General features: G+C 42.9%; 1 non-coding gene across 1 annotated transcript; it reads right to left on the bottom strand.

Annotated features, from left to right (window-relative positions):
* Positions 1 to 13,618: 13,618 nt before the first annotated feature.
* On the bottom strand, positions 13,619 to 13,737 carry LOC145414818 (5S ribosomal RNA). The gene has a single exon (XR_013899970.1). It is a non-coding gene; the product is annotated as a 5S ribosomal RNA (ribosomal RNA).
* Positions 13,738 to 15,005: the final 1,268 nt, after the last annotated feature.

The following is a 15,005-nucleotide window of genomic DNA, read 5'->3' as shown; positions in this document are numbered from 1 at the left end:
GAAATTTTAGCATTTCACTGTTAGCGCCATAACGATTAAGTAGTACAAGAAGAAAATTTATAGTAACTAGGTTACATATCACTGTTCGAGTTGCATTCCAATGCAGATACTGCCTTTATCACCTCAGTCCCCAAATTTCATAGATTATATTTGTCCTTTATGATATACTGTAATTTTAATGTGAGATAACTGTGGAGATAATATCAATGAAGACGGAGACTGGAATCTCTGTCGAGGACTTTGATCCCAAAGCTTGCAGCTCAAGAGCTAAGTTTATCTGCCCAGATTAGTATCCACATCAATAATCCCTACCACATATCTGTGTGTGAGGGGATGTCACTGCCACAGGAAAAGGTAGCTTGTCCACATCGGTAGAACATGTGCTTGGGCTAAGGGGATGTGTCACTGCCAGTGCGAACTCTAGACAGGCCACGTCTCTACCACTTATGCGTGGGTTGAGGTGATGTGTCAGTGCCAATGCAACCGCTGGCCTGGCCACATCTGTACTACATATGCGTGAGTTGAGGGGATGCCTCACAGCCAGAGCGACAGCTAGCATGGCCACATCTCTACTACATATGCTTGGGTGAAGGGACGTGTCAGTGTTAAATCACATGTTAATCTGGCCCTATCTCTGCCACATATGCATAGATGAGGGAAAATGATAGTGACTAATTACTCCTTTACCTGGTCACATCTCGGTTAGATACAAGTTCATGGGTTACCGTAGCAGGGCACATACAAATTTGAGAAGGCTTTAGCTCAAAAGGAGGAAAGACATTTTCGTGTGCTGGTTCAGTTTGCCCCATGGCCTACTTTTGGTGGCAATAGGCCCAGTAGGTTGGTCGTGAGTGCGTGTTTACGCACGCACGCACGCATGCATACATGCACATATCTATGCTATGGTGTAAAGGAAACAATTTGGCTTGTCACTCAGTGTAAAGTCACCCACAGGCAGATGGAAGGGGAAAGACTGAAGGAAAGAAAGACAGACGAGGGAGTGTTAAGTCACCCGTAGGCAGAAGGACAAGGAAAGAATGAAAGAAAGAAAGACAGAGGAGGATGGAAGGAAAGAAGGATGGAGGAGAGAAAAGGGCAGACACCCGAGAGCAGCACTACATCGAGTAAGTGGATGGTGAGCGCCGCCACGTACCACAAGAGCTTTTGCCAAAGCCCCGAAAGAAGGATGACAAGGAGTCTGAAAGGTAGGTGAGATCTCCAGTGGAGCGTCCCTGGCAGAACCCATTCTGACGATCTGAAATAAGAGGGTTGTGATAGGAATGGTGCTTTATTTATTTTAAAAGTAGACACCAAAAACTACTGAAATACAGGATGTTAAATCAACTGGACGAAGGATAGATGGCTGGGAATGATCACCCTTCTCTGGGACAGGCTGAATGAGAGCAAACTTCAAGCAGGAAGGACAGACAAAGGGGAAAGAGGTTACCTATGCAGTTTGTAAGCACAGAAGCACAGTTCTTGAGAACAACAGGAGGGACCACTTCAGGCCCACATGAAATGTTAGTACTGAGGCCAGTGGTGGCAGAACATACACCAACTGAAGAAATTTTAATGTCAGTCATGAGGAAGTCAGAGGGGAGAAGTGATAGAGGGACAGCACCAGAATCTTTTAAGGTGGAATTGGAGGAGGATGTCTGGGCAAAGAGTTCTGCTTTATCAGTAGAAGAAATAACTACAGAGCCATCAGAGTAGTAAAGAGGAGGGAAGGATGATAAAGTGAAGTTGTTAGAAAGATTTTTGGCAAGGTGCCAGAAGGAGCGGGAAGGATTGTGTAAGAGTTCAGAGCACTAAGTACGAATGAAATTGTTTTTAACGGAGTGAAGAAAAGATTTAGCATGATTCTGGGCAGAAACATAGAAAAGATGTGATTCAGGGGTTGTTTGGCTGCGTTACCCTTTGTAGGTCTTCTCTTTGTTGTGAACAGCATTAGAACATGCATGATCAAACCAGAGATTTTTACTTTTTTTTTTTTTTATGCATTAATCACAGGATATGAGAAAGGAATGTATGCTTCGATGTCTGAGAGACATTCAAATGGCTCTCGGCCATGGAGGGTAAAATCATCCCAGGGACGATCAAAGAAGTACTTCCTGAGGGCTTCCCAATCAGCAGCTCCAAAGTGCCACAGCTGCCGCTTCTTCGGAGGAACTAGAGGCCTCACTGGAGCAATAGGACAGGTTAAGGCAATAAGGTTGTGACCAGAGGAGCCCAATAAATAGAAAAAATTAACAGATTAGCAGGAGGATTAGAGGTAAGGAAGAGGTCAAGTATGTTGGAACTCTGTCCACGGCGGTCAGGGATACTGGTAAGGTGCTTCACAAGCTGCTCTACATCATTAACAATAGGCTAGTTCACTAGGTGGATCAGTGGAGCAGTGGCTAAGTGGGATCCCTTTGTATCCTTTAACTCTTCCACAACTCTTGGTCCAGATGATGAAAACTTTGAGTTTTCATGTGACCTTCACCCTTGACCCTTCCCTGTGACTCTGACCTTTCATTTCTTTCCTTTATTTTTAATAATCGATTCCCTTCGCACTTGCCTTACCCTGAAAATTTCCCAAAAGGGTGATTAAAATCGGGATAAAACTTTAATTTGACCTGGCAGTGTGCCCTAGAGCTTTGACCTATTGCTTTTAAAAACAGTGGGTCAGCCCCCATCTTACCTGCAACCTTTAGACGATGATTGTTTGAAATCAAATAACTGCTTGTGGGAACTAAGGATCCTTGAAACATCCCTTTACTTGATGTTGTAGATTAAAACTGTTTGACTGGCGCTGTTCACACACACACACACACACACACACACACACACACACACACACACACACACACACACACCAATAAGTGAAGCAATAACCCTTTCGAATTAACGTGCATGCAAGTCTTATAATCATGATCGTACTACTACTACTACTACTACTAATAATAATAATAATAATAATAATAATAATAATAATAATAATAAAAATATTATTATTATTATTATTATTATTATTATTATTATTATTATCATTATTATTATTATTATTAATGAGATTAAGAAGAAGGGGAAGATGAAAAATACCAAAAGTAACAATATCAATAATGATGACAACAACAATAGCAACATCAACAACAACAACAGTAACAAGAAAAACAATACCAGTTACAATAGCATCGGCAGCAGCAGCAGCAGCAGCAGCAGCAACAACAACAACAACAACAACAACAACAACAACAACAACAACAACAACCATCATCATCATCATCATCATCATCATAAAAACAGTAAAATATTCCAAGGACATTTTTGATACAAAAACTTTCCAGTCATTGCCTACTAGAAGCCGAGCTATAAAGTGACCTTTAGGTCAATGTCACCGATCTTGTGCACGTCATCTTAGGTCATCGGAGTATATAAGTCCACCAAGTTTGGTGACTTTAGCTTTTTTCCTTCATGGAAAACTAAGTGTTACCCAAAATATCCGGAAAGGTCCCAATTACCCCAGGTGAAGTCGAGGTCGCTAATCTTGTGCATGTCATCTTAGGTCATCTCAGTCTATCTATAAGTCCTCCAAGTTTCGTGATTCTAGCTTTAATCGTTCGTGGATAATAAGGTGACATCCTGAATATTCAGAGATGTCCCTTTTTTTTTTTTACCCTAGGCAAGGTCAAGGTCACTGATCTTGTGTATGTCACCTTAGGTCATCACTATTTATAAATCCACCAAGTTTCGTGGCTCTGGCTTTAATCCTTCATGGAAAATGAGGTGACATCCAATATACCCAGATAAAGTCTCAATTTTTGACACCAGGCTATCTCTAAGAATGATCAACCAGTTGATATTCTCCTCCTTTCCCTACTGCATCCACCTTAAGGTTATATTATAGTAAAATTCCAGCTTCCAAGCTAAAGCAATTCTTGATATACTGTGGCTGACTCACTTTTCTGTGTTTCGAATAATGTCCGGAGATCCGGTTGGCAGATTCCCACCATATTTGGCCAAAAGAAGTGGACAGCTGTCCGACTAAGTTGACCAAGTTTGAAAGCTGTAGGCTATATAACCTATAAAATATGACAATTTTAAAATAAGTAGTAGTAGTAGTAGTATAATAATAATAATAATAATAATAATAATAATAATAATAACTATTATTATTATTATTATTATTATTATTATTGACAAGAAGAAGAAAACCTGTCACAGGGATGTGAGAAGGTTTAATATGTCATATTGGGTGATAGATGGCACTCGCAGCAAAGTAAATAAACCCATGAAAAAGTACCCCTAATTTTGACAAAATTCTGAAGGATCTAGCAAGCTGTCACCCTACAGCACTGGCAGAGGGTAAGAGTAAGACATATTCTTTAGTATAGTATCACCTGGGAATGTAAGTTTTTTTGGACACTGTCAGTATTTTCTTTACACAAACCTATACACTTGACCAATCCCCTCTAATTGGACTTTTTTATGCTTGTGCATGCACGGTGTGAGAAGTGATGTGTAGTATCTTCATGGATTCATCACTCTGCCCAAGCACATGCACCAACTCGAGTCCATTGGTGAAGGTGTTGTCAGTGCTCTGAATGCTACCCTGTTAGGGCAACATGGAATGCTCTGGCTCCGGACCTGTCACACTCGTTGATCTTGAGGTCGACCTAGTACTCGGTAATGACGAGGTACTTTATGAGGAAGCTTGGCCACCACTTGACCTTCATAGACATCTGGGCTTCACATCTACTGCAGTCTCGGTGACTTCCAGGCTGCCTTAACCTGTAGCCCCCCCAACTATGTCCCCCAGGGCTTCACCTCTGCCAAACGCCCCTTGGGACATGCTTTGGATATCAACAGTGAACCATCGTCTCCTGCTGCAAAAGCATCCAAACAAAAAAAGATTTTGCAGCAGAAGGCTCCTGATAACTTCCTCCCTCGCCTCACTCCTCATAGGACACTCTCCCAGCCTGCATCAGTTCCTCCAGCTTTTGGTTCTCTGGCTGAGTACGTCAGATTCCTCTTCAAAGAGGTCACAAAGATATTGTGTCTTGATCAAGAGCTAGCTAAGATCAAGATGTCTGTTGTCACCTCCAGCTTCCTTTATATCTCAAGACAGCATCGGGACATCATAGACAGGGTCACAAATGATGAGTTTCTGTCCTTGTTCCTGGAAGTTCGGGACACGATTGACAGGCCGTATAAGTTCCCTACCTACCTCACCTGTCGGCATTTACCCTTCCTTGACCAAAGAACACCCTGGCATCTACACTGCTCGTGGTTTCCATCAAACTGGGCCACACATCAACTGCCTTGTTGTCACTTGAAGTGGCACAGACCCTCCTCCATCAGTTGCTAACTTTAGTTTCCTCCCTTGTCTCCCATCCTGTGAGCTACGCAGAATGAAGGATGAACAGCCATTATGCTTCAAATGCTGGAGAATCAGACATATATCATGCTACTGCTCTGCTTCGGAGATGTGTGCATGGTACGCTGACAACCATTCCTCCCAGGCTTGCCCATATCGTACCCCTTTACCACCCACCACTTTTGCAACCACTTCAGCTTTGGAACTGCTACCCTTACCTGCATCGGACACCTTGCGGTCGAGATGTCCTCGTTGTTATACCAAATGCTCAAGTCCTGGTGGACTTGACTTCTACAACTGCGCTACCACACTAAGCACCACCACCACCACCACCCCAACCGGATGCTGTCACTTCACCTGCCTCTTCTTTCACTCCTCGTTCTGCAATCCATGAGGCCATTGCCTCTGTGATGTCTCGGTGCAGACCGCTAACAGCACGTTTTGATGTCATTGGGACATGCCTCAATGGCCTGGTCAGTCAGCACACCAGCACCAAATGCATACTCGCTTCTACTGTTGAGCCTCTTCAGGTTGTCATCACTACAGTCACTACCCTCAGAGAGAAGGTGGATGCTATCACCTCTTTCCCTGAGAGGATCAGTGATCTATTGACAAAGGACCCCTCACATACTACACCACAGAGCAGAGCTCATGCTATCTCCTCATCCCCTCCTAACTCTTGGAAACCTAAACATAAAATACGCTAACTGAATGCCACTTCATGTTGTCTCCTGGAACGCCTGTGGAGTCAGAAGTCATTTGAAACTTACTGCACTCAAGAGCTATGTATGTCGCCATCATCCGCATGTTACTGTATATTCATTCAAGAAGTTTGGTCGTCCTCTACCTTGGGAAGCGACTCCCTCACTTACTAGCTACATTTTGTGTGTCCACCTCTCCAGGAATGGTCTCATTAGTTACAATCATTCCTCCATAGCACATCAACTTCTCCACTTCTCTATAGATAATGATATGACCTTTTACCTTTTTGAGGTAACAGTGGGCGATGGTAGGATCCGGTTATGTAACGTCTATTCTGCCCCTGGAAGAAGTAATCTCACTGTACTATCTGCTCCTACAATTTGTGGCATGATCTATAGTACATGAGTAACTTTAATGCATGACATCCTGCTCTGGGTGGCCTCTCTCCTACTCCAAATTGCAATGGGCTTCCTCTCTTTGAATACAATTGCCACTATCAACTCACTCACTCGAACATTGGTGGTGCCACGCACACTCGTGGAGGTACTCTTGATCACATTATAACATTCGGGTTAGTGCCATCCCATGTCAGATGCTCTTCCTTCCCTACCCTCTTCTCGGACCACATTGTCTGCAGCCTCCACCATTCCCTTCTACTGGACCTTCCCTTCCGCACAATTGCACCTGCATTACCATTCCTCCTAAGTACTGCCCTGTGTACATCTCATACATTTCCAGCCTCGTCCCCACATTTGATTTACAATCGCCTCATAACTTATATTCCTCCCTGGTAAACTCCACTCGTGATTTTCACAGTTGCTATATTACAAGACCACACATTAAATGTCACCCTCAAGCACATTCTCGGACACTTGATTAGTGCACCTGCCAAGCAGAGGGGAAGGTGGCGGAAGATGGTCTCTCTTTCCAAAAGTAATCAACACCTGACCGTGTGCACAGTAACAGGTGTCAAGAGACAATCTAATTGTCCTCCAGCAGTGCGTCCATACTGAAGTTCTTAGATAGCATCAGTCATCAAACGACTGTTGGATCCATGTGGCATCTAATAATTAAGGTTTTCAAGAAAAAGCACTCCAGTGCCATCCATCACAGTCCGACTGAAAACTGACAAGATCTTTTTAATACATGGTCTAAACAATCACAAGCACACTACCTTCCCACTCATATTCAAGATGCACTCTCCTCAGAGCAAAACGTCCACATTCTCTATCTGACAGCTACCTTACTGAAGGCAGATGGAGATGATGACTTGCTGATTAGTGAGGACGCTTTGTGATGTACTCTCATTTGGAGTAAGGCAACAGCCCTGGGGATGGTGGCATCACTTACCCTGTAATTTGGTTACTCCTGAAGGTCCCTGGCAGCCCCCTGCTACAGCTCTACAATTTTAGCTTCTGTAAGGGATATATGCATAATTTTTGGACCTCCAGCACGATTGAGCCCATTCCGAAACCTGGTACTGACAAATTCAGACCTATGTCCCTTACTTCCTGCTTCAGCAAGGTTGTCGCATGCATCCTCCATACCCGTCCCATGTTTCAGCTGGAGAAAAAACTCTCACCCAGACCATATGGTTTTCTGCCACAAATTACACACCATTGTCTAATGGAACTTTATACCCTCCTCTGCCACACCAGTGTTGTAGCATTCATTGATCGTAAAAGTGCCTTTGATGTTGCAAACACAGAAATCATCCTAGATCAGCTGGAGGAATTTGGTGTCCAAGGAAATCTCTTGAGATGGATATAGGGTTACCTCCGTAACAGAACCTTGTGTGTCCTTTTGAAGGGTGCGTGTAGCTCCTCCAAGGCCTTCGAACTTGGCACTCCACATGGTGGTTTTTTAAGCCCGTTTCATTTCAATGTCCCTATGTTCCAGTTACTCTCTCTTCTTCCCAACATTCTCGGAAGCACTGTTACCTGATACGCTGGTGATACCTGCATTCACTCAAGCTCCAGAAGATCTTCAATGCTTCCTTCAGTAATTCTATCAGTTGCCTTCAACTTGTGGCCTCATCCTCTCACCAGAAAAAAGAATCTTCTCTCCCCACAAACCAGGAATGCTTCCAGAATTCACTGTGCGAAATAGTGTCATCCCCCTGTGTAGGCAGTACCTTTACCTGGGTGCACCTGGGTGAATTACCCCAACCATACCTGTGGGATCAAATATTCATACCATCGTCCGAGACCTCCAACATCGGCTGCAGCAGCGCTTAACCTCAAGTGGCTCACCAGCAATGCTGCTGGAATCTCTATCCCTGTGGCCAGAACTACCTACACTGTATTCATACGGTCATTTGTCTGTTACCTATCCCCTGTTCTCAGTCATCTCCCGAAGACATCCTTAGAACCCCCTCAAAATTTTCAGAACAGAGTAAAAAAATACATCCTGGGCTGTCCTATTTCCACCAGAATATTCAACATGCAAACCAAACTCAGTCTTCCCCCAGTCCTTGAGAGAATATACTCCAATGTTTCTTGCTATGGACTAATGTCTTTTGATCCTCTAGTAGAACCACATATATACAAGTTACTAACTGGGAGCTATTGCCACATTTGTATATTTCCTTCAGTGTTACTAATATTCCTATCTCCAAAAGTATTGAAATTCTCGGCGTCTCACTTAACAATGCCCTCAGCTGGACCTTTCATGTCGAATCACATGCTAAAACCGCCTCAAAGAAACTTGGATTTTTGTACAGAGTCTGTAACTTCTTCACCGACGAGCAGTTACATATAATTTATAAGAGTCATGTGCACTCTCAGCTTGAATATTGCTCATGCATGTGGAATGGATGTGGAGAGGTTTCATTAAAACAGCTAGACAAAATTCAGAACAAAGCTGTTGGAATTAATAACCCTGCAATTATAAATAAACTACCTCCCCTACACATAAAAAGGAATGTTGCCTCCCTTGCATCATTTTACCGATTTATTTATGGCAAATGCTCAGTCGAAGTTGCATCCATTGTGCCACCTCTCCATGCCTTCCCACGTGCTACACGGGTATCTGGTAGCGTTCATGACTGGAACGTCACTCAGCCATATTGCAGAACTTCTGCATATCAGAATTCATTCATCCCCAGAACTGCATCTCTTTGGAACTCGCTTCCCCAGAGTTGTTTCCCTCCAAACCTCAACCTACAGCTATTCAAGTCCAACTGTTACAGATATTTTATGAATGGAAGATACCATTAATCTGGTGTATGGATTACTTTTTATAGTCATTTGTTTTCCCTTCCTCTGTCTAGATACTAAAAAAAAAATGACCCAGGGACCTACTGCCTCTGGGACAGTCCCATACTGATATGTGTATTTAACTGCTCACAGTCACTTAGATATCATTCTCGTGAGATATGCACACTTTGGTGGATGCTAATTCCTGTATTTTAACTCCAGTATATTTATTTAACAAAATAGCGTGCCCTGCGAGACACGAGTTCCTCTGTACATAATACTTGGCCTCATGGTCCTGTTACTAGGTATGTCGCCCTTTGGGCGTAGTAAATTGGTTAGAAAAAAATAATACTGGAGACAGAATACAGTAAGTCTTAAATAGGATAATGGAAATGATGGTAAATGAATGCGCTTTTAACATGGTCCTCTGGTTACATATGCTATATGATGTATGAAAGAGCTTAATGGGATGCAGATATGGTTAATCAATATTATGAAGAGAAATGGAATATTAACGGTGAAGCATGATAATGGTTACTTACATCTATTTGGGAGTGATATTACACATGGTAAGTCCTCCCCTTCCCCCTACTCACACACACATACAGAGAGAGAGAGAGAGAGAGAGAGAGAGAGAGAGAGATCAGACAGACAGACAGACAGACAGACAGACAGACAGAGACAGAGACAGACAGACAGACAGAGACAGAGACAGACAGACAGACAGACAGGGACAGACCGACAAACAAACAGAGAGACCGACAGTTATGGAGGTGCAATGTTCCCAAGATTTGTCAGAGTTAACAACCACTGGGATCGGGAAAGCACCAAGTGGTCTACTTTTTTTTCGAGAGACGGTATACTGACGGCCAGGACTGTGTTACATAGCTGATCCTTCTGCTATATTACTGTTCTATTTTATAGCTCATCTAAATGATGTACAGATTTACTGTTTTATGTATAACTGTTCCATCAATCTATCCATCCATCATCCAATCCTACATTGTCCCATGAGGAGCGTAGAAGCCCGGGGCTAGGCAATTTGGTCCTGACATTTAAGATGTGAGTGACAAGCCTCACTTATCCCTGAGTGGCATTACATGAGCAATAAACCCCAACCACCCCTTGAATATACACCTTCACCTGCTCAATCCGATTGGAGTGCCGTATTACCCACTAAACCATTTTCTTCGCTGCTTGGTTCGCTAGCTTTATGCAGGGTGCGAAGTCAGACATATTCATAACATACACTATCTCCAATGTAGGTATACCACAGTTGCACATTTTATTATGCAAACGAGAAACATGACTGAATGGTAGTGAAGCCTACAATTCGCAACTTGTCTGTTGGTGTGTGTGTGTGTGTGTGTGTGTGTGTGTGTGTGTGTGTGTGTGTGTGTGTGTGTGTGTGTGTGTGTGTGTGTGTGTGTGTGTGTGTGTGTGTGTGTGTGTGTGTGTGTGTGTGTGATCATTAATGTGGGTCTCCATCCAGAAAGGCACCCGGTCCTCACCTCAGGGTTGACGGGGTGGTCCGGATATTATGGTTTCTGAATCAAAAGTCTGGGAATCAAAGATCTTTCCTGGTTTATCTAAAGAGCATTTCACTCCTACTAACGACTCATATCCATAACTTAAAGCCTTTTATCTCTTCAATCAGATGATGTATTTTAGATTTCATGCTTTCTACCCTCAAAACTCTTTGTGTTGTGTGCAAGAGACTTTTCTAATTGTGATGGTTAGATATAGTTTCACTGACGCTTTCACCATAAAGAACCTCCCGTAAAATATTTAAAACCGCTTAGAGGCACCCAAAATAACCAATCCATGGGATTGAAACATGTCTTGGATAGTTCGACTTTCTCTCGTGTATTCTCTCGTCTTTAGAAAGATAATTTTGTTCGGTATCCGGTAGCAATGTAGAGGGCATTGTATCACTCCATGTACAATAAAGAAAAGGAAAGATTTTAAAGCTGAGGATGGAATATGCAGCATACGACAGAATATGCCAATAGAGATGGAATGTAGCGTTAAATGCTGAAGACACTACTAAAATTACAAGCATAGCTTTAGTGAAGAGGTATTTTTCGGTTAAAGAACAACTGCTAAAGAAGGTGCGGATGAATCCAGCGCCAGATGAACCATAAGGGCAACAAGAGAAAGCCATGCAACAGGAAGAACAGCTATGCGTTAAGGGAATAGTTATGATAAAGGAGATAAACTACACAACAGAAACAACTATACAACAAAACACCGCCACAAAATGTTGAGCTAAATAACCGGAGGAATAGCGATAAAACAGCAGAAGAACTGCGCAACAGTAAAATAACTGTAAAACAAAATAGCTATGCAACAGTTGGAAATGCTACAAAACAGTATAGCTACGTAAATGTAGTAACTCCTACAGAACAGCTATAAAACAGTAAGAATAACTGTAAAAGAGAAAAGTTACAGAAAAAAAAATCTATACAACATTTGGATCAACTATAAAACAGAAGAGTTATATACAGTAGGAACAGCTATGTAACAGAGTCCTGGCCGTCAATATACCGTCTCTCCTAAAAACCAGACCACACACCGCTCCCACATCCTGGACGTTAACTCGGACACATCGTGGTAACATCAGCGCTAAGTATTGCACAAAGGCAAGGTTGCCCGGAATATAAAAATAATATAACTGCTAAGCTCATAAGTGGTTTATTTAACTTCAGGAAAATCAAATCGTTTGGAAGTTGAAAGAAGAAAATAGTCTTACTTCTTAGAGGTCTTTTAAATTTTTCTAACTCCTTAGCTATCTGGGATATCTCATAAGCCTAATCGGATCACCAGGCGTCAGGTGGCTAAATTGGCTGAGAAAAAGGGGGGAGGGGAGGATAGGAGCATAAAACCCGAAAGAATATAAATAAAAGCTTTTCTTTCAAGTTTTCTCTGGATGTAATTACCTTGGAAAAAGATTGAAAATATAAATCCACAAAACATTACGCTGGCTCTCCTTGTCCCGTTTTAGTCCCTGGCACGTTTACAGAGCCAGAGAAAAGTCAGAGGCAGAGATATTACTGTGTGGGTGGCATGGCGGACCGTGCGGCCAATGGGAAGGGGCAGGGAAGTGAATGGGGAGGAGAAGAATAGGTTGACCTCCACGACACAGCCTAAAGGTGCAGGTGCTGTATTGGCGCACTCCGTAGCTAACACACTCCGGAACCTGTTGCCTGTGAAAAAATGCTGTATGGTCAAGATCAATAGTTCCAGTACACCGTTTCTAAGCTAACCAATAATATAGAAAGGCGATCTACATGTTTAGTTTTCTGAGGCATCAAAGGAGTGATGGTCATGTGCATTGTGCACAATGGTTCTAATTCCTAAGAAGCGTCTCTACGGTTTTGGCCCCATAATTCCACCGGGGGGATAGTCTCATTAGCACCGCACGACTGTATTTAGCTTAAGAGAGACCTTAGCTCTGAACGGGTTAAGTTAATTCTCCTTTCATCCCCTCAGCACCAGACCGCCATCAATAGACTATTTTTAATTTCCGATAAGCGATACATTCAAATTATATTTACCTTTAAAGAGACTCCTCATAGTCTTCTATACAGAATACAGGCATACGAGTGTACCAGTATCTGTCTGTTTCTGTCTATCTGTCTATCTACCTACCGATCTATCTGTCTATCTATCTATCTATCTATCGACAGATAGATAGATAGATATAGATATATCCATCTATCTATCTATCGATATCCATCCATCCATCATCCAATCGTACATTGCCCCATGAGGAGCTTAGGAGCCCGGGGCTAGGCAGTTGGTCATTTAAGATGAGAGTGACCAGCCTCACTTATCCCTGAGTGGCATTACATGAGCAATCAACCCCAACCACCCCCTGGATATAAATCTTCACCGGCTCAATCCGATTGGAGCGCAATAATTATCCACTGAACCACCAGGCGCCAAAAGTTGGTTATATGGTTACCACCCAGCGTAGTAAATGGTTTCCTGGTGCACAGGAAACCATCTGGCTTGTCACTCACTGTAGAGTCACCCACAGGTTGAAGGAACTGGAAAGAATGAAGGAAAGAAAGACAGAAGAGGGAGTGTAAAATCACCCGTATGCAGAAGGACAAGGAAAGAATGAAGGAAAGAAAGAAGGATGGAGAGGAAAGGGCAGACACCTGAGAGCAGCACTACATTGAGTGAGTGGATGGTGAGCGCCCCCACCTACCACCAACTATCCATATATATATATATAATCATTCATTCATTGCCAGACGCCATGTATCCCAAACGGGGTGGCCAACGGCTTAGAGTTAATTGTTTTACAGGGAGGGGCACTAATCCTCCATCAACCCCACTTGACACGTAGGGATGCCAACAGCATCTGGTGTTCCCAGGCGGTCACCCATCCAAGTACTAACCAGACCCAACGTTGCTTAACTTCACTAATCGGACGGGAAGCGGTGTACTCAACGTGGTATGGCCGTTATATATATATATATATATATATATATATATATATATATATATTACAGTACGTATATATATAACATTTGACGATTACATTTAGGTTGAGAGTGATACCTTATTGTAAAATGATTAACCAAAAAAAGGCGCCGACAGTGTTTGATGCAGTGCAGTCACAAGCGCTGTGCTGTGGATTTTATCAGCTATCGCACTCAGTATTACAGGCAACACCGGCATCGGTACTGACACCGAATTAATTACTTATCATGAGAAAAAGTTATTCGAACTCCGAATGCTAACTTTTTGCAGCACTTGGATAGGAATTAATTAAACAGGATTTGGTTCAACGTCACGCGTGAAAAGTGTGCCGGTGTGTATCAAACTAGAAAGAAAAAGTGAAAAAGTTACAATAAAATCACGTGACACTCTGTTAATAAAAACGTTTGTATAAAGTGAGGCAATAATCAAGACAGCATGATATCTACTCATTCACTACGACAACATCTTTTGAGGGTTTGTTCTTAATACTTCTGAACGATTTTATTCAGCTTAAAGGAAACCACTATATTTGATCTTATTGGCCATTCAGTTGCGATTAAGAGACTGTTTTGTTCTGGACTGCACTTTACGGTCCTCCGGTGGTTCTGCGGTTTTCTTACTGACCAGATTCAGAGTTCGTGACCCGTCTGGGACGCTTAGTGAGTAGAGCAAAAGAACATGCTGTCTGGGACGCTTAGTGCGTGGTGCAAAATAACATGCCGTCTGGGATGCTTAGTGCGTGAAACAAAATAAGATGTGGTGCTCCTCGAGGAACAGTGGACCCATCGCCTTCGTGGCCATGTTAAGTAACGCAAAATGAGGGCCCCTAACAATCTATGAAGCATGCCCACTAAAAGAACTAACAACTCAGCAAGCCACCCAGGATTTCCACAGTTGGCTTCAATAAGCAATATGGGCATCAACAAGCCAGTCGAGCAGAGTGATACTCCCAAGGTGGATGGCAAGCTGGTGACAGGGAGAGCTGGAGCTGCTGTTTCACCATCCTTCAGGACCTGTTCCTGACCATCTCCCTTTGCTGAACATTTTCATTTTTTCATTAACACAGAGACCAGAGCACCAATCTCTCATAACACCTCTACGTCTAACTGTCTGCACCACACTGCATGCACATTATATATCACACCTTCTATCTCCATCCCCTCATGGCACTGGCCGCTGAAGTATTTTCAGCAAATTCTACGGAGCCTCAGATTACTGCCACCGGCAAAGTAGGGCTGGTGGCACACGACCTT

The sequence above is a fragment of the Coenobita brevimanus genome, chromosome 100 (assembly GCF_032717465.1).
Source record: "Coenobita brevimanus isolate Jiangsu-jjx chromosome 100, ASM3271746v2, whole genome shotgun sequence".
NCBI classification, from domain to species: domain Eukaryota; kingdom Metazoa; phylum Arthropoda; class Malacostraca; order Decapoda; family Coenobitidae; genus Coenobita; species Coenobita brevimanus.
This window is presented reverse-complemented; position numbering and strand designations above follow the sequence as displayed.